The following is a 19,832-nucleotide window of genomic DNA, read 5'->3' on the forward strand; positions in this document are numbered from 1 at the left end:
GCCCCCGCTCCACTGAAGGAGAGAACAGCCGCCAGAGCGGCTGCTACAGCAGCCAGTCCGGGATGGTCTGAGCTAGAAAAAGCCGCCAATTCCAGGGCAGTCTCTGACGCCGACCCGGAGGGCAGAGCCGCTGGGACGTCCGGTGGAAGCAGCAGCGGGGGGTGCCGGAACTGGGGAGGGAACCGCGCTGATCGTAGGATCCGCCGCGGGCTGCTCCGAGGGTCCCGCAGGTTCAGCGGCTTTTCTGCCGCTGACTTGGGGGTCCGCTGCGGAGGCGCAGTCGCAGTCTCCGTCGCAGCGCAAACAGGCAACAGCGGAGCCGGGAGAAGCGGCGGAGCGTCGCTGTTGCTTAGCAACAGGTCAATCGCCGAAAGTGCTGTCTCTTCTGCCTTCTCCGACACAGGCTCTGGCGGGGGTGGGGAGGCCGGTGAAACCGCGGGCGGGACCGTCTGGAGAGGCGGAGACGGGATCTCCTGGATTGACGGCTCTAGCAGGGGCGTGGAGGAAGCCTCAGAGACCGGTGCCGCCCCCATGTCTGAAGGCGGAGTCTGAGAGGCCGGCACTGGCTTGAGCGGCCAATCCCATCCCCCCGGAGAGAGAGAAGGGGGGAAGGAGAAAGCTCCATCTTAGCATGCACCGGAGCAAGAGTAAAAAAACTTCTTCGTGCCGCGAAGTTTCAGCCCCTTCCGCTGCGAAGCGGGGGGGCCGGAAAGTTCAAAGTCATCACCCACCGGCTCTTCTGCCAAGGGGGGTGGAAACGGAACTTGTCCATAACAGTTAGAGATCCATTGAAAAAAATCTGCTCTGCGTTTCAGGACTTGGAAAAGCTTTATAAATGCTGGGTAGATAGAACGAAGGGCATGTCCCTGGCTCCAGACAAACTGGATAATCGAGTCCATGCACTCCCAGACAAAACCATCCAAAGCGTACAGGACATCAGTAAAGAACACAAAAAGCTTTGCCCATCTAAAGAACCCATAGATATCTGTTTCTGACAAAAAGCAACCATCTTCTCTGCACCAATATTTCCAGAGGGCAATAAGCTTTTCCTCTGAAGGGGAGAATTGAATCTCTTCTGGCAAGGCATGTGTCTGCCATACGAATAGCCACAAGCTACGAAGGGCTGGTTCATCAGGGATAGAAAAGCCCACAGTACCTTTTGAAAGAGTCCAGCTTGCTCTGGCCAGCTCCACTGGTCTGCTGCTCTTTTCCATCATCTTTCCTGAAGGTTTTCCAGAAGAAGGTTCTGTTATGGTCAGCTTTGGCTGTGAACTCTGTCCAAATCAGGATCTTCAGTTCTTCAGCTCCTGGCCTGAATCCACTTCTGTGGTCGCTTCAAAGCAACCATCAAATGCTACACATAGAGGATTTTACCCAGTGCAGCAATTTTTTTCCTCTGGTCGTATCAAATTAATTTTAGCTCTGACACGTCGGGTCACCAGATATTACCGCGCCTGAGTGGGCGCAGCTGGTGAGAGAGAGACGGTAAATCTCGTTTCTTGAATCAGAGGGCTTGATTTATTAATATAGGATATAATACAATATAGTTATACTAAAAGAATAAGGAGAGAGGTTTGCAGAGCAGCTAGGCTAGCTAGATGTAGATAGAGAAGAATCCACAACAAAGCTGTAGCCAAGGACTCAGTCCCCTGGCTTGCACTGGTGATTGGCCCTTAATTATAAACATAAAACATGAACCAATCACCAATCAAAATAGGTGCACCTGTTGCATTCCCCAGCAGCTGATAATAATTGTTTACCTTGAATTCGGAGGCCACTGGACTCCCGAAGACACAGAAATCCGAAAGAAAGGATTACTGTGGAGAAATGTCTGCGACACAGGTGAGTTTTCTTTCCCAGGGAAAAGGGCCATGGTTTGTGTTTGGTGGGCTGTGGCCAAGAGTGGCCGGCTGGCTCCTGAAAATCCAAGGTACGCGGGATGGTTGCCAGACCAAAGGTGGCACCTCTGACAAGTTGGGCTGGTTTGACAGTGTAAAGTGCCTCCTGCAATCTACCATCCAGATGCGGGGAAGGTGAGTTTTGTTTGCCAGAGGAATAGGCCGTGGTTTGTGTTCGAGGGCCTATGGCTGGGAGCGGCCGGCTGGCTCCTTAAAATCTATGATACGCAGGATGGTTCCCAGACCCAAGGTGGCACCAATGCCAAATCAGGCTAGTTTGATAGTACTAAGTGGCTGCTGCAATCTGCCATCCAGAAGAAGGGCAGGAGAGTTTTGTTTGCAAGAGAAAAGGGCTGAGGTTTGTGTTTCAGGGCCTGTGGCTGAGAGTGGCCGGCTGCCGCCTGAAAATCCAAGATACGCAGGATGGTTCCCAGACCCAAGGTGGCACCAGCGCCAAGTCGGGCTAGTTTGACATTGTAAAGTGACTCCTGCAATATGCCATCCAGTAGCGGGGCAGCTGAGTTTTGTTTGCCAGGGAAAAGGGCTCTTGTTTTATTTTGTGGGCCTATGGCTTGGAGTGGCCGGCTGGCTCCTGAAAATCCAAGACACGCAGGATGGTTCCCAGACCCAAGGTGGCACCACTGACAAGTCGGGCTGGTTTGATAGTACCAAGTGGCTCCTGCAATCTGATATCGAGAAGCAAAGTAGCTTAGTTTTATTTTCCAGACAAAAGGGCCGTGGTTTGTGTTCGGGGGCCTGTTGCGTGGAGTGGCCGGCTGGCTCCTGAAAATCCGCGATACGCAGGATGGTTCCCAGACGCAAGCAGGCACCAGTGCCAAGTCGGGCTAGTTTGATAGTACCAAGTGGCTACTGCAATCTGCCATCCAGAAGCGGGACAGGTGAGTTTTGCTCCCCAGGGAAACGGGCCGAGGTTTGTCTCTGGGGACTTTTGGCCTGCAGATTCCGGCTGGTTCCTAAAAAACTAGGATACGCAGGATCCTTCCCAGACCCAAGGTGGCGCCAGTGCCAAGTCGGACTGATTTGATACTACCAAGTGGCTCCTGCAATCTGCCATCCAGAAGCGGGGCAGGTGAGTTTTGTTTGCCAGGGAAAAGGGCCGTGGTTTGTGTTTGGTGGCCTGTAGCTGGGAGTGGCCGCCTGCCTCCTGAAAATCCAAGATACGCATGATGGTTCCCAGATCCAAGATGGCACCAGTGCCAAGTCGGGCTGGCTTGACAGTGTAAAGTGACTCCTGCAATCTGCCATCCAGAAGAGGGGCAGGTGAGTTTTGTTTGCCAGAGAAAAGGGCCGTGGTTTGTGTTTGGTGGGCTGTTGCCGAGAGTGGCCGTCTTGCTCCTGAAAATCCAAGGTACGCGGGATGGTTGCCAGACCAAAGGTGGCACCTCTGACAAGTCGGGCTGGTTTGACAGTGTAAAGTGCCTCCTGCAATCTACCATCCAGATGCGGGGAAGGTGAGTTTTGTTTGCCAGAGAAAAGTGCCGTTGATTTTTCATTGGGGCCCAATGCCTGGGATTTGCCGGCTGGCTCCTGAAAATCCACGATAGGCAGCATAATTCCCAGACCCAAAGTGGCACCACTGCCAAGTGAGGCTGTTTTTATAGTACAAAGTGGCTCCTGCAATCTGCTATCCAGAAGCGGGGTGGGTGAGTTTTGTTTGCCAGGGAAAAGGGCCGTGGTTTGTGTTTTGTGGGCTGTTGCCGAGAGTGGCCGGCTGGCTCCCGAAAGTCCAAGGTATGCAGGATGGTTGCCAGACACAAGGTGGCACAAGTGCCAAGTTGGGCTGGTTTGATAGTACGAAGTGGCTCCTGCAATCTGCCATCCAGAAGCAGGGAGGTTAGTTGTGTTTGCCAGAAAAAACGGCGGCTGTTTTTTTTTGGGTGCCTGCTGCTAGGAGTGGCCGGCTGGCTCCTGAACAGTAACGATATGCAGGATGTTTCCCAGACCCAAGGTGGCACCACTGAAAAGTCGGGCTAGTTTGATAGTACCAATTGGCTCCTGCAATCTGCCATCCACAAGCGCGGCAGCTGAGTTCTGTTTGCCAGAGGAAAGTGTCGGGGTTTGTGTTTCATGGACTGTGGCTGGGAGTGGCCCGCTGGCTACTGAAAATCTAAGATACGCAGGATGGTTCCCAGACCCAAGGTGGCACCAGTGCCGAGTCGGGCTGGTTTGATAGTACCAAGTGGCTCCTGCAATCTGCCATCCAGAAGCGCGGAAAGTGAGTTTTTTTTGCCAGGGAAACGGGCCGAGGTTTGTCTCTGGGGTCCTATGGCCTGCAGAGTCTGGCTGGTTCCTGAAAATCTACGATAGGCAAGATAATTTCCAGCCCCAAAGATACACCAGTGCCAAGTCGGGCTGGTTTGATAGTATCAACTGCTTCCTTCAATCTGCCATTATGAAGCGGGGCATCTGAGTTTTGTTTGCCAGAGAATGGGGCCGTGGTTTGTGTTTGGGGCCTGTGGCCGGGAGTGGCCGGCTGGCTCCTGAAGATCCACGATACGCCGGGCGGTTCCCAGGGCCAAGGTGGCACCAGTGCTAAGTTAGGCTGGTTCGATAGTACCCACTGGCGCCTGCAATCTGCCATCCAGAAGAGGAGCAGCTAAGTTTTGTTTACCAGAGAAAAGGGTTGTGGTTTTTGTTTGGTGGGCTGTGCCCGTGAATGGCCTGCTGGCTCTAGAAATTCCAAGTTACACAAGATGGTTTCCAGACCAAAGGTGGCACGAGTGCCAAGTCGGGCTGGTTTGATACTACCAAGTGACTCCTGCAATCTGCAATCCAGAAGCAAGGCAGGTGAGTTCTGTTTGCCAGGGAAAAGGGCCGTGGTTTGTGTTTGGTGGCCTGCAGCTGGGAGTGGCCGGCTGGCTCCTGAAAATCTACGATACGCAGGATGGTTCCCAGACCCAAGGTGGCACCACTGCCAAGTCGGGCTGGTTTTACAGTTCCAAGCAGCTCCTGCAATCTGCCATTTTGTAGAGGGGAAGCTGAGTTTTGTTTGCCAGGGAAAAAGGCCGTGGTTTTTTATTGGGGGCCAATGGCGGGGAGTTGCCGGCTGGCTCCTAAAAATCTACAATACTCAGGATGGTTCCCAGGCCCAAGTTGGCACCAGTTCCAAGTAAGGCTTGTTTGACAGTACCAAGTGGCTCCTGCAATCTGCCATCCAGAACAAGACAGGTGAGTTTTGTTTGCCAAAGAAAATGGCCGTGGTTTGTGTTTGGGGGCCTGTGGCAGGGTGTGGCCGGCTGGCTCCTGAAAATCCGCTATACACAGGACGGTTCCCAGACCCAAGGTGGCAACAGTTCCAAGTCGGGCTGGTTGGATATTAGCAAGTGGCTCCTGCAATCTGCCATCCAGTAGCGGGGCAGCTGAGTTTTGATTGACCGAGAAAAGGACTGTAGGTTGTGTTTGGTGCCCTCTGGCAGGGGGTGGCCGGCTGGCTCCTGAAAATCCCATATACGCAGAATGGCTGCCAGACCCAAGGTTGCACCAGTCCCAAGTGGGGCGGGTTTTACAGTGCAACGTGGTTCCTGCAATTTGCCATCCAGAAGCGGGGAAGCTGAGATTTGTTTGGCAGGGAAATGGGCCGTGGTTTTTTTTGGGGGGCCAATGGCTGGGACAGGCCGGCTGGCTCCTGAAAATCCACCATACGCAGGATGGTTCCCAGACCCAAGGTGGCACCAGTGCCAAGTCGGGCTGGTTTGATAGAACAAAGTGCCTCCTGCAATCTGCCATCCAGAAGAGGGGCAGGCGAGTTTTGTTTGCCAGAGAATAGGGCCGTGGTTTGTGTTTTGGGGCCTGTGGCTGGGAGTGGCCGCCTGGCTCTTTAAAATCCACCAAACGCAGGATGGTTCCAGACCCAATGTGGCACCACGGACAAGTAGGGCTGGTTTGACAGTTTTAAGTGCCTTCTGATATCTGTCATCCAGAAGCGGGGCAGGTGAGTTTTGTTTGCCAGAGAAAAGTGCCGTGGTTTGTGTTTGGGGGCCAATGGCTGGGACAGGCCGGCTGGCTCCACAAAATCCACGATACGCCGGATGGTTCCCAGACCCAAGGTGGCACCAGTGCCGAGACGGGCTGGTTTGATAGAACAAAGTGCCTCCTGAAATCTGCAATCCAGAAGAGGGGAAGGTGAGTTTTGTTTGCCAGAGAATAGGGCCGTGGTTTGTGTTTTGGGGCCTGTGGCTGGGAGTGGCCGGCTGGCTCCTGAAAATCCATGAGACGCAGGATGGTTCCGCGACCCAAGGTGCCACCAGTTCAAAGACAGGCTTGTTTGATTGTACGAAGTGACTCCTGCAATCTGCCATCCACAAGCAGGGCAGCTGAGCTTTGTTCACCAGGGAAAAGGGCTGTGGTTTCTGTTTGGAGGCTGTGGCTGGGAGTGGCCGGCTGGCTCCAGAAATTCCAAGATACGCAGGATGGTTCCCAGGCCCAAATGTGCACCAGTGCCAAGTCAGGCTGGTTTTATGGTACCACGTGGCTCCTGATATCTTTCATCAAGAAGCTGGGCAGGTGATTTCTGTTTGCCAGGGAAACGGGCCGAGGTTTGTGTTTGGGGGCCTATGGCCTGGAGAGTCCGGCTGGTTCCTGAAAGTCTACGATAGGCAGGAGGGTTCCCATACCCAAGGTGGCACCAGAGCCAAGTCGGGCTGCTTTGATAGTACCAAGTGGCTCGTGCAATCTGCCATCCAGTACCGGGGAAGGTGAGTTTTGTTTGCAAGGGAAAAGGGCTGTAGTTTGGTTTGGGTGCCTTTGGCTGGCAGTGGCCGGCTGGGCCCTGAAATCCACGATACCCAGGATGGTTCCCAGACGCAAGATTGAACAACTGTCAAGTCGAGCTGATTTTACAGTACCAAGTGTCTCCTGCAATCTGCCATCCACAAGCAGGGCAGAGGAGTTTTGTTTGCCAAAGAAAAGGGCAGTGGTTTGTGTTTGGGGGCCTGTGGCTAAGAGTGGCTGGCTGGCTCCTGAAAATCCATAATACGCAGGACGGTTTCCAGACCCACGGTGCCACCACTGCCAAGTCGGGCTGGTTTGATGGTAACAGGTGGCTCCTGCACTCTCTCATCCTGAGGTGGGGCAGGTGAGTTTTGTTTGCAAGGGAAAAGGGCCGTGGTTTTTGTTTGGTGGGCTGATGCCGAGAGTGGCCGGCTGGCTCCTTAAAAGCTACGATACGCAGGATGGTTCCCAGACCCAAGGTGGCACCAGTGCCAAGTCGGGCTGGTTTTACAGTGCCAAGTGGTTCCTGCAATCTGGCATCAAGAAGAAGGGCAGGTGAGTTTTGTTTGCATTGGAAAAGGGCCGTGGTTTGTTTTAGAAGGCCAATGGTGGGTACTGACCGCCTTGCTCCTGAAAATCCACGACACGCAGGATGGTTCCCAGACCCAAGGTGGCACCAGTGCCGGGTCAGGCTGGTTTGATTGTACCAAGTAGCTCCTGCAATATGCCATCCAGAAGAGGGGCAGGTGTGTTTTTTTTTTCCAGAGAAAAGGGCTGTGGTTTTTGTTTGGGGGCCTTTGGCTGGGTGTGGGCGGCTGGCTCCTGAAAATCCGCGATACGCAGGATGGTTCCCAGACCCAAGGTGGCACCACTGCCATGTTGGGCTGGTTAGATAGTACGAAGTGGCTCCTGCAATCTGCCATCCAGAAGCGGGGCAGGTGATTTTTTTTGCCACGGAAAAGGGCCGTGGTTTGTGTTTGGCGGGCTGCGGCCCAGTGTAGCCGGCTGGCTCCTGAAAATCTACTATACGCCGGATGGTTCCCAGACCCAAGGTGGAACCCGTGCCAAGTCGGGCTGGTTTGATAGTACCAAAGAGCTCCTGCAATCAGCCATCCAGAAGCGGGGCAGGTTAGTTTTTTTGCCTGGGAAAAGGGCCATGGTTTACTTTGGTCAGCTGTGGCCTAGAGTGGGCCGGCTGGCTTCTGAAAATCCAAGACACGCAGGATTGTTCCCAGACACAAGTTGGCACCACTGACAAGTCGGGCTGGTTAGACAGTTTCAAGTGTCTCCTGCCATCTGTTATCCAAAAGCAGGGCAGCTGAGTTTTTTTTGCCAGGGAAATTGGCCGTGGATTGTGTTTGGAAGCCTTTGGCTGGGAGTGGCCGGCTGGCTCCTGAAAATCCACGATTTGCAGGATGATTCCCAGACCCAAGGTGGCACCAGTGCCAAGTCGGGCTGCTTTGATTGTACCAAGTGGCTCCTGCAATCTGCCATCCTGAAGCAAGGCAGGTGAGTTTTTTTTTAAAGGGAAAAGGGCCGTGGTTTTTGTTTGGTGGGCTGATGCCGAGAGTGGCCGGCTGGCTCCTTAAAAGCTACGATACGCAGGATGGTTCCCAGACCCAAGGTGGCACCAGTGCCAAGTCGGGCTGGTTTTACAGTGCCAAGTGGTTCCTGCAATCTGGCATCAAGAAGAAGGGCAGGTGAGTTTTGTTTGCATTGGAAAAGGGCCGTGGTTTGTTTTAGAAGGCCAATGGTGGGTACTGACCGCCTTGCTCCTGAAAATCCACGACACGCAGGATGGTTCCCAGACCCAAGGTGGCACCAGTGCCGGGTCAGGCTGGTTTGATTGTACCAAGTAGCTCCTGCAATATGCCATCCAGAAGAGGGGCAGGTGTGTTTTTTTTTTCCAGAGAAAAGGGCTGTGGTTTTTGTTTGGGGGCCTTTGGCTGGGTGTGGGCGGCTGGCTCCTGAAAATCCGCGATACGCAGGATGGTTCCCAGACCCAAGGTGGCACCACTGCCATGTTGGGCTGGTTAGATAGTACGAAGTGGCTCCTGCAATCTGCCATCCAGAAGCGGGGCAGGTGATTTTTTTTGCCACGGAAAAGGGCCGTGGTTTGTGTTTGGCGGGCTGCGGCCCAGTGTAGCCGGCTGGCTCCTGAAAATCTACTATACGCCGGATGGTTCCCAGACCCAAGGTGGAACCCGTGCCAAGTCGGGCTGGTTTGATAGTACCAAAGAGCTCCTGCAATCAGCCATCCAGAAGCGGGGCAGGTTAGTTTTTTTGCCTGGGAAAAGGGCCATGGTTTACTTTGGTCAGCTGTGGCCTAGAGTGGGCCGGCTGGCTTCTGAAAATCCAAGACACGCAGGATTGTTCCCAGACACAAGTTGGCACCACATACAAGTCGGGCTGGTTAGACAGTTTCAAGTGTCTCCTGCCATCTGTTATCCAAAAGCAGGGCAGCTGAGTTTTTTTTGCCAGGGAAATTGGCCGTGGATTGTGTTTGGAAGCCTTTGGCTGGGAGTGGCCGGCTGGCTCCTGAAAATCCACGATTTGCAGGATGATTCCCAGACCCAAGGTGGCACCAGTGCCAAGTCGGGCTGCTTTGATTGTACCAAGTGGCTCCTGCAATCTGCCATCCTGAAGCGAGGCAGGTGAGTTTTTTTTTAAAGGGAAAAGGGCCGTGGTTTGTTTTTGAGGGCGTGTGGCTGGGAGTGGCCTGCTGGACCCTGAAAATCCACGATATGCAGGATGGTTCCCAGATCCAAATGGTGCCAGTGCAAAGTCGAGCTGGTTTGATAGCACCAAGTGCCTCCTTAAATCTGCCATCCAGAAGCAAGGAAGGTGAGCATGTTTTGCGAGAGAAAAGGGCAGTGGATTTTTTCAGGGGGCCTCTGACTGGGAGTGGCCGGCTGGCTCCTGAAAATCCACGATACGCAGGATGGTTCCCAGCCCCCAGGTGGCACCTGTGCAAGTCGGGCTGGTTTGATAGGACCAAGTGCCTCCTGCAATCTGCCATCCAGAAGCGGGGCAGCTGAGTTTTTTTTGACAGGGGAAAGCGCCCTTGTTTTTGATTGGGGGCCAATGGCTGTGACTGGCCGGCTGGCTCCTTAAAATCCACAATACGCAGGATGGTTCCCAGACACAAGTTGGCGCCACTGACAAGTCGGGCTGCTTTGACAGTGTCAAGTGACTCCTGCAATCTGCCATCCAGAAGCGGGGCAGCTGAATTTTTTTTTACAGGGTAAAGGGCCGTTATTTTCGTTTGGGGGCCAATGGCTGTGAGTGGCCGGCTGGCTCCTTGAAAATCCACGATACGCAGGATGGTTCCCAGACACAAGGTGGCACCACTGCCACGTCTGGCTGGTGTGATAGTACCAAGTGGCACCTGCAATCTGCCATCCAGAAGAGGGGCAGGTGAGTTTTGTTTTCCATTTAAAGGGGTCGTGGTTTTGTTTGGGGGCCTGTGGTTGGCAGTGGCTGGCTGGCTCCTGAATATCCAAGGTACGCAGGATGGTTGCCAGACCCAAGTTGGCACCACTGACAAGTCGGGCTGGTTTGACAGTGTCAAGTGACTCCTGCAATCTGCCAACCAAAAGCAGGGCAACTGAGTTTTTTTTGACAGGGGAAAGGGCCGTTGTTTTTTATTGGGGGCCAATGGCTGTGACTGGCCGGCTGGCTCCTTAAAATCCACGATATGCAGGAGGGTTCCCAGACCCAAGGTGGCACCACTGCCAAGTCTGGCTATTGTGATAGTACCAAGTGGCTCCTGCAATCTGCCATCCAGAAGAAGGGCAGGTGAGTTTTGTTTGCCAGAGAAAAGGGCAGTAATTTCTTTTTGATGGCCTGTGGCTGGGAGTGGCCGGCTCGCTCCTGAAAATCTACGATACGCAGGATGGTTCCCAGACCCAAGGTAGAACCAGTGCCAAATTGGGCTGGTTTTATAGTACAGGTGACGCCTGCAAACTGTCATCCAGAAGGGCGGCAGCTGAGTTTTTTTCACCAGGGAAAAGGGCCGTGGTTTGTGTATGGTGGGCTGTGGCTTGGAGTGGCTGGCTGGCTCCTGAAAGTCCACGATATGCTGGATGATTCCCAGACCCAAGGTGGCACTAGGGTCAAGTCGAGCTTGTTTGATAGTACCAAGTGACTCCTGCAATCTGCCATCTAGAAGCGGGGCAGCTGAGTTTTGTTTGCCAGAGAAAAGGGCAGTGGTTTCTTTTTGATGGCCTGTGGCTGGGAGTGGCCGGCTCGCTCCTGAAAATCTACGATACGCAGGATGGTTCCCAGACCCAAGGTAGAACCAGTGCCAAATTGGGCTGGTTTTATAGTACAGGTGACGCCTGCAAACTGTCATCCAGAAGGGCGGCAGCTGAGTTTTTTTCACCAGGGAAAAGGGCCGTGGTTTGTGTATGGTGGGCTGTGGCTTGGAGTGGCTGGCTGGCTGCTGAAAGTCCACGATATGCTGGATGATTCCCAGACCCAAGGTGGCACTAGGGTCAAGTCGAGCTTGTTTGATAGTACCAAGTGACTCCTGCAATCTGCCATCTAGAAGCGGGGCAGCTGAGTTTTGTTTGCCAGGGAAAAGGGCCGTTGTTTTTGTTTGGGGCCTATGGCTTGGAGTGGCCAGCTGGCTCCTGAAAATCCACCATATGCAGGATGGTTCCCAGATCCAAGGTGGCACCCGTTCCCAGTCAGGCTGGTTTGATAGTACCAAGTGGCTCCTGCAATCTGCCATCAAGAAGCGGGGCAGGTGAGTTTTTTTTTGCCAGGGAAATGTGCCGAGGTTTGTGTTTGGTGGGCTGTGGCCGAGAGTGGCCTTCTGGCTCCAGAAATTCCAAGATACGCAAGATTGTTGCAAGACCCAAGGTGGTACCACTGCCAAGTGGGGCTGGTTTGATAGTGCCAAGTGGCTCCTGCAATCTGCCATCCAGAAGCAGGGCAGGTGAATTTTGTTTGCAAGAGAAAATGGCTGTTGTGTATATTTGGGAGCCTATGGCTGGGAGTGGCTGGCTGGCTCCAGAAAGTCCACGATATGCAGGATGGTCCCCAGACCCAAGTTCGCACCAGTGCCAAGTCGAGCTGGTTTATAGTACCTAGTGGCTCCTGCATTCTGCCATCCAGAAGCGAGGAAGCTGAGTTTTTTTTACCAGGGATAATGGCCGTGGTTTGTGTTTGGAGGGCGGTGGCTGAGAGTGGCGAGCTAGCTCCTGAAAGTCCACGATATGCAGGATGGTTCCCAGACCCAAGGTGGCACCAGTGCCATATCAGCCTGGTTTGATAGTACCAAATGACTCCTGCAATCTGCCATCCAGAAGTGGGGAAGGTGAGTTTTGTTTGCCAGGGAAAAGGGCAGTAGTTTTTGTTTCAGGGCCGATGGCTGGGAGTGGCCGGCTGGCTCCTGAAAATCCACGTTATGCAGGATGGTTCCCAGACCCAAGGTGGCACCAGTTCAAAGTCGGGCTGGTTTGATAGTGTCAAGTGGCTCCTGCAATCTGCTCTCCAGAAGCGGGGCAGCTGAGTTTTGTTTGCCAAGGAACAGGGTGGTAGTTTTTGCTTGGGGGCCTCTGGCTGGGAATGGACGGCTGGCTCCTGAATATCCACAATACTCAGAATGGTTCCCATACCCAAGGTGGCACCACTGACAAGTCGGGCGGATTTAACAGTGTGTAGAAGTCCATCCAAAAATCCTTCATTTTTTGCCTCACCATTGTCATGAGAAAAGACTACCAAAGGGTTAAAGCTGCTTAGCTGGTTGGGAAAGGAAGTCTCCTGCTTATCTAGTGTGTTCACAAGTGATGCTTGCAGAACACGCCATGCTGTACTCGAAGGGGGCATGCTGCCCTTTTCTGGACAATTGAACTGGACTTTCTTCCAAACTCCTGAGCTGGCTGGACTGAGCTCTGGGGTGGCTCCCCCCCGCTCCATGAGAAAACCCCTCTTGCCTGTCTTCAACCACCGTGACAGACCAACTGAGATGAGAATCCCCTCATCAAGGAACCAAGAACCCCTCTGGCACCCTATTGTCACCCCCATGGCACCCCTATGGCACCCCCCTGGCAACCTCCGTCCAGAGACTGGGACTGCACTCCCTCCCAACTCAGGGAGGGGGAAAACTTAACGTACATGTGAGCATTCGGCCATGAAAACAATGGACTTCTCCCCTCCATGGAAACCTAAGTTCAGTTACCTTCCCCCAACCAAGAACAGTATATATATTGGGGTTCGGTCCGACTGTCCTTTGAGTACTCCCCAAGACGTGTACCAGCGAGTTTCGGCGGCGGGACCCCTAAGACATCACGTTTTGGTAGCTATACCCCATTCCCTGACCTCCTTTCCTCCCTTTTTTCCTTGTCTTACCCTTGTCTTCCCCGGATCGCTTAACCAAACGCATATTTAGTTGTGGTTATAATAAATAAATTGCACCTTGTTGATTTGTTACTGCAAAACCCCTGTGCCTAGTGTTGGTTATTTTTGCACCCAAAAATCATTCGTCACCCGTTTATTTTGGGCGGACCTTCACATAATTGGCGTCACGGACAAGGATTCCAGCAGCCAGTGAGATTTTGCAGGTTTTGTGTAGTTTGTAACCTCTCACAGACTACACACGCCAAAGCCAAATCTCACGCTCGATTGAGCACACAGGCTCCGGAATTGACACAAAAGATTTTTCGGTGCAAAAGCAGGGGAAATTGTTACTGTCACTTCTGTTACTGATTTTACTGGCACGGACACTGACACTGATACTTCTCCTGATCCTGATATTGATGCTGTTACTGATATTGATACTGATATTGATACTGTTGTTGTTGTTGTTGTATTTGAATTGAATCTGAACCTGTTACTGTTGTTTTTGAGCTGAATTTGAACCTGTTACTGTTTTTTACTGCTGTATTTTGTGTACCTGGACTGTCTAAAAGGGAAGGGACAGACTTGAAGTAATTAAGCAGTGCCTTTTAGACAGATATTGTCCCTTCACCTACACAGGGAGCGAGGGGCGGCACAGCGAAGGCTGAGTGGCTTTTCCCTGTTCTAGGTTTCTAGTCCCCTCACAGAGAAAACATTTGTGTGTGTGTGAGTGTGTGTGTCCGGACTGTCTGGAAAGGAAGGGACAATTTGAAGCAATTAAAACAGTTCCTTCCAGACAGATTTGGTTTCTTCAGCTATCTAGGGAGACAGAGTGGAATAAAAGTCTGTATGATTGTGTAACTAGAGTTCGCAAATCAGCTCCCTGGTATAGTCCTAGTCCCTTCACACAAAATGAGTGAAAATCTCAATCCTAAAGCAAAAGCTGACTTTTACACGTTGCTTGCTAAATACCATGCCAAACCGTCATCCGGCGGAGAAACTTGGGCAGAGAGCAATTGGTTTAATTTGGAAAATGTCATTGATAGAATATGTTCTCTGCAACATGAATAAAAATTTAAAATGGGTAAAAATAAAAACATTCTTTGCTCAGTTCTTGGAGCATGTCTTACTGCAGCCATAGAAAACCGCTGTAAACGGAGAACTGAGGAAATGGTAATTATAGATTCCCTTCAAAATTTGGTTGAAATTTTGCAAAAACAGTTAAATGAGGACAGAAATGAAATTTACACGCTGCGAGCTGCTCTTAGGGAAGAACACACCAAAGCCATACACAAAATCAACTCCTCTACAGAGGAGGAAGAAAAAGTAACACCTTGCATTAAAAGGATTTATCCTTACAAAGAACTCGAGGCAGCAAAACAAAAAGAATCTGAAATAGCTAAAAATTGTGGGGAAAATTGTTGTCCTCATTTGAGACCTTTTATTAAAACTGAATATAATTACATTAATGATGAAGACATGGATCCCCACATAACAACCAAACAAACACCATTCAGTGCTACTGAATTAGCTAAATTGAAAAAGGAATTCGGTCGCCTCCCCCACGAATCAGAAACAGAATATGTGTTCCGTGTGTCCCTCACTGGCGGAGACCAGATTAAGTTAACTGAACAAGAAGCCAGTGGTTACTGGGGACACGGTGTTTTCCTAACAACAGGAGATAAGCGTGATGCCTGGTCTCTAACACAACGTGCAGCCTATTGGGCCGGGGGAATAAATCCCCTGGAAAGGGGTGATCCCCTAGCAATTGCCACTGCCCCTGACCAAATCCTAGAAAGTGTACAAAAAGCTGCATGTTTGCAAATGATTCATGAGAAAAAATTAATTCCTGGTTTTGAATCCCCAATGCAATTGTCTGTGAAGCCTGAAATTATGACCCCTTTAATTCGTGGGCTTCCAGAAACATTGAAATCAACCACAATCACTATTCAGAAAACAGTTATGGCTCTAAGCCCAATAGATAGATTAGAAAGACTTCTTAACAACTCCACTGATCAGTCTGAGTCCACTGACACTGCACCTTCACCCTACACACCAACACAGGCTCCCACAACACCATCTTACACATCTAATAGTAATCGCAAGACTTGGACATGGGGTGAGGTAGCAGTTGATTTAATAAACTATTGTAGACAGTATGGGCCTGTAAAAACCCTGGAAGAAAAATCTGATAAAACAAAAGGTGTCCGGTTTATGGGAACCCCTAACACTGAAAACATAGAACCAAGAAAACAGATTTCCAACAGACAACGCTGGTGGATGATGGGAATAAAGAAAGGGGTCCCCCGGGACATAATGGATGGTTTACCACTTGAAAAATTACAGAAAATCATAACTAACTGGAATTTTAGGAGATCAAATACCCAGCCTAGTGCCCCGATCCCCCTCCCTCACCAGAAATTAACAAATACTCCTACCAATACACAGTTCAGTACACACAATGCATCACAGTCTCTCCCACAGAACACAGGCAATGAGCCAAAGTTAACCCTTTCACAGTCTCTTCCTCGGAACCTGGGCAGTGAGGCTGCATCTCAGCCTCTCCCACAGAACACAGCCAGTGAGCCAAAATTAACTCTTTCTCAGCTTCTTTCACAGAACTTGGACAGTGACACCCTGGCTCCGTGTCTCCTGAAAAGCACCAGCAGTAAGCCGGAAGTAACTCTTTCACAACTTCTTTCACAGAATCTAAGCAACATAACTGCCCACCCGCCCGTGCCCCAAAACACAAACAGCGAATCTTCACCAACAGAGCTTTCGGGAAACTAATATCTCCACCGCTTACAGGTGAGCGAAGGGGTGGAGATTGGGTTTACTTACGAAGGCTCACAAAAAATAAATCAGGAGACATGTTAATTACAGCAATAACGGGTCCCAAAAAAGTTCTGATAACCTACATTGTTGATACGGGAGCCCAGATCTCTGCACTAACACATAGAGATGCCCAGAAGTGTGGAGTTGTTCCAACAAAAAAGCAATGCTGCGTTCTTAATGCTTTAGGAACCATAGAACCCATGAACGTTGCTTTAGTCAAAATAACACTCCCTGGAGAAGAAAATCAATTGATTGTCAAAATGGTAATTGGGAACATACCGAATAATCTGCTAGGGATGGATGTCCTCTCAGGAAAGCAGTGGGAAGACACTGAGGGTTTCCTGTGGTCTTTTGGCACTCCACAACTTAACATTAGACTGCTTCAGACTGCACCCGCACTGCCTCACAGTAAAACAATCAATGTGAAACAGTATCCCTTGCCTTCTGGAGCTAGAGAAGGCATCAAACCAGTTATTCAGGAATTGCGTGATCAAGGAATAATTATTAACACACACTCCCCATACAACTCACCCGTGTGGCCAGTCTGAAAGCCTAACGGGAAGTGGAGGCTTACGGTTGATTACCGTAGGCTGAATGCCAACACTGACCCTCTGACTGCAGCAGTGCCAAATTTAGCTGAACTGATAACATCAATACAAGAAAAGGCTCACACAATCATGGCAACCATAGATGTCAAAGACATGTTCTTCATGATACCTATACAGCCAGAGGACATGGATCACTTTGCATTCACATGGGAGGGACAACAGTACACATTCACCAGACTCCCTCAGGGATACAAACACTCTCCAACACTAGCACATCATGCTTTAGCAAAAGAATTAGAAAAAATACCTAAACCTGACACTGTAGCTGTGTACCAATACATTGATGACATTTTGGTAGGAGGAGAGGAAATTAAAGAGGTGGGAGATCTCCAGCAGAATATAATCTCTCATCTGGAGAGCCTTGATTTAAAGATCCCCTCAGAGAAAATCCAAAAGCCTTCTCAGGAAGTGAAATTCCTGGGAATTTGGTGGCGATCTGGCAGCACATGCATCCCACCTGACACTCTAACTTCTCTAGAGCAGATGAAAATGCCTGAAAACAAAAAAGACCTCCAGCAAGCCTTAGGACTGTTAGTATTCTGGAGGAAACACATCCCAGATTTCTCACTCATTGCTAGGCCCCTTTACAATTTACCGAGGAAAGTAATCAAATGGGATTGGACTCCCTCTCAGGAGGAAGCACTGCAGTTATTGATTTTTGAAGCCACTGCACATCAGGCATTGGGGCCCATCCATCCTAAAGACCCTTTCCAAGTGGAATGGGGATTTGCCTCCTCAGGGCTATCAATACACATCTGGCAGCGAGGTCCCGAAGGCCCAACAAGGCCTGTCAGCTTCTTTTCCCGTGGTTTTAAAGATGCTGAAAAAAGATACACTACCTGGGAAAAAGGATTGTTTGTTGTTAGCTTAGCTCTCATTGAAGTAGAAAAAATCACACGGCAGCAAGCTATCATCTTGAGACGTCCCTTCAAGGTAATTAAAGCTGTCACAAATGGGACCCCTCCACCTGACGGCATAGCTCAAAAGTCATCAGTCAGGAAATGGTATGCTCAAATAGAGTATTACTGCAATAGCTTTTCTGTCACAGAAGGTGCTGCAAAATTCTTAGCAATGCAAGATACTGAGAGCCTAGATAGTAGCCAAGACAAACCTGTTTCTGTAATAAAAATAGCACCACCATTCTCACCTGAGATAGCAGCAAACTGTTGGTTTACAGATGCTTCCTCAAAGCGGGAAGGAAAAATTTGGAAATATAAGGTGGCTGCCTTACATATTTCATCTGGTGAAAAGATTATCACAGAAGGGGAGGGCAGCGCTCAGGTAGGAGAACTCATAGCCCTCTGGAGTGTTTTCCAGCGTGAGGCACAAAACACTTCTCCTGTTTACATCTATACTGATTCATATGCGGTATACAAAGGCTGCACTGAGTGGCTCCCTTTCTGGCAACAGAATGGCTGGGAAGTTAACAGAATCCCAGTGTGGCAGAAAGATAAGTGGAAAGAAATCCTAGAAATCGCCAGTAAAGGAAACTTTCTGGTTGGCTGGGTAGCTTCTCATCAAACTGATGGGAATCAAGCAGGTGAATGGAACAACAAAGTTGATGAACTAGCAAGGCTTAGCCCCCTGAAAAAAGAAACTATTTCAGAGGATTGGAATCAACTGTTAGAATGGTTACATGTAAAAAGGCAGCACACAGGTGCCAAAGATCTGTACCAGGAAGCACAAGCCCGCGGCTGGCCAGTCACCAGGGAAATGTGTAAAACATGCATATCGGCCTGCGAACAGTGCCGCAAGCGACTGGAAAGGCATCCTTTAGAGGATGACCCTCTGCATTTGAGGAAAGGTAAAGGCTTGTGGGATGCGTGGCAGATAGATTATATTGGTCCTTTTAAGAAATCAAGAGGTAAACATTTTGTGTTAGTAGGAGTGGAAATTGTATCTGGGTTAGTACAAGCTGATGCTTTTAAAAGGGCCACAGGTGAAAATACTGTTAAAGCAATGCAAGGATGGTTTGGGATTTTCCTAAACCCACAGGAAATTCAATCTGATAATGTTTCTCACTTTACTGTCAAAAGTGTGCAGGATAGGGCAGAAGGTGAAAAGATTAAATGGACTTCTCATACCTCTTACTATAGATGGGGGGTAAATGAGTGTTCCAAAATCACTGCTTTTTGCCAGACAGCTCCAAGCACAATTCCTTCACTACAGGGAGCAGATGATTTCAAGAACCCAGGGCATTACCCTGGACAACCTGTTTTTGGTGGACCCCCTGCTGCTGTAGGGGAAGTACCACTGCTGTTCAAAACCTCTCTGACAATTCCATTGTTCTAACCTTTTCTGCCTCTTCGTGGCAGAGTCTGTTGTGTTTACTTTTTCAGAAGAACTCTGAGGGACATGAAGACCTGATAAACCATGATAACACTAGAGATGGACATCAGAAATAATGTTTTCCCTTCCCTTATGGTAACACCAGGTGATATTATACATAACATGTAAATTAATTGAACTTGAATAAATTGGCTGTCTCAATTAGAGATTTGACCAAATTACAGCAACTACTGCAGTCATTCTTATTGGCTTTTGCGAACACACCAGTGGCTGCTATCAAGCATATTACCAAATTGGGAAAGAGTGAATGTGGATGATCACAAATTGGTAATTGATGCACTTAGTGCTACACAGAACAATGTTTCCTTAGCCCTCAGCTGTATCCAGGCACAATTGTGGATGCAATCTGTCTCTGCTGCAATCATAAGAGAGGGCGAGGAAGGCACCTTCCCCACAGAAATTCGGAAAATAATCTGGGACAATGACACTGAATTTGAAAGAGAATTCCAATCCTGGTGGAACCTGGTGAACTTTACCTCTGATCCCATTTCAAACACAGCCACTGCTTTTGTCCTAACCATACTCAATGCCTCTGTGCATTTGGTCTTCCCTGTTATTGCATTGGGATTAAACCATGACGGAGCTGTTCTCTATCCTACTGAACATAGGGGATGGGCCCGTCAGGTTGATGACAAATGGCAAAACTGTTAACCTGGAAACTTGTATTGTCCGAGAACAGCAAGGGTTTATCTGTGAAAGCAATGCAATTGTAGCTCAGGATATCTGTTTGGACACAGAGCAGAACATCTGTCATTTCGAGATTCGTCCACATGAGGATACCCAGACAGTTCTTATATACATAGGCAATGGCTACGCATGCTTTAGAACGACATGTGATTCTGTCTCTGTAGAAGATGTTGTGGTAGATGCGAAAAATCATTCAAATTTTTGTGCTTGTAACTTTACTAAGATAGTAGGATGCGATTTCTCTTATGAAGCTCCAGTCACTTCTCACCACCTACTGCAATCCAACTACACACAAATCCAGAAGCTGATGCCCACTCCTATCGGAATGAACCTCACCCTCGTGAGACAACTATTGCTCCATCAAGACCTGATTGACATC

The sequence above is a fragment of the Ammospiza nelsoni genome, chromosome W (genome assembly GCF_027579445.1).
Source record: "Ammospiza nelsoni isolate bAmmNel1 chromosome W, bAmmNel1.pri, whole genome shotgun sequence".
In the NCBI taxonomy this organism is placed as follows: domain Eukaryota; kingdom Metazoa; phylum Chordata; class Aves; order Passeriformes; family Passerellidae; genus Ammospiza; species Ammospiza nelsoni.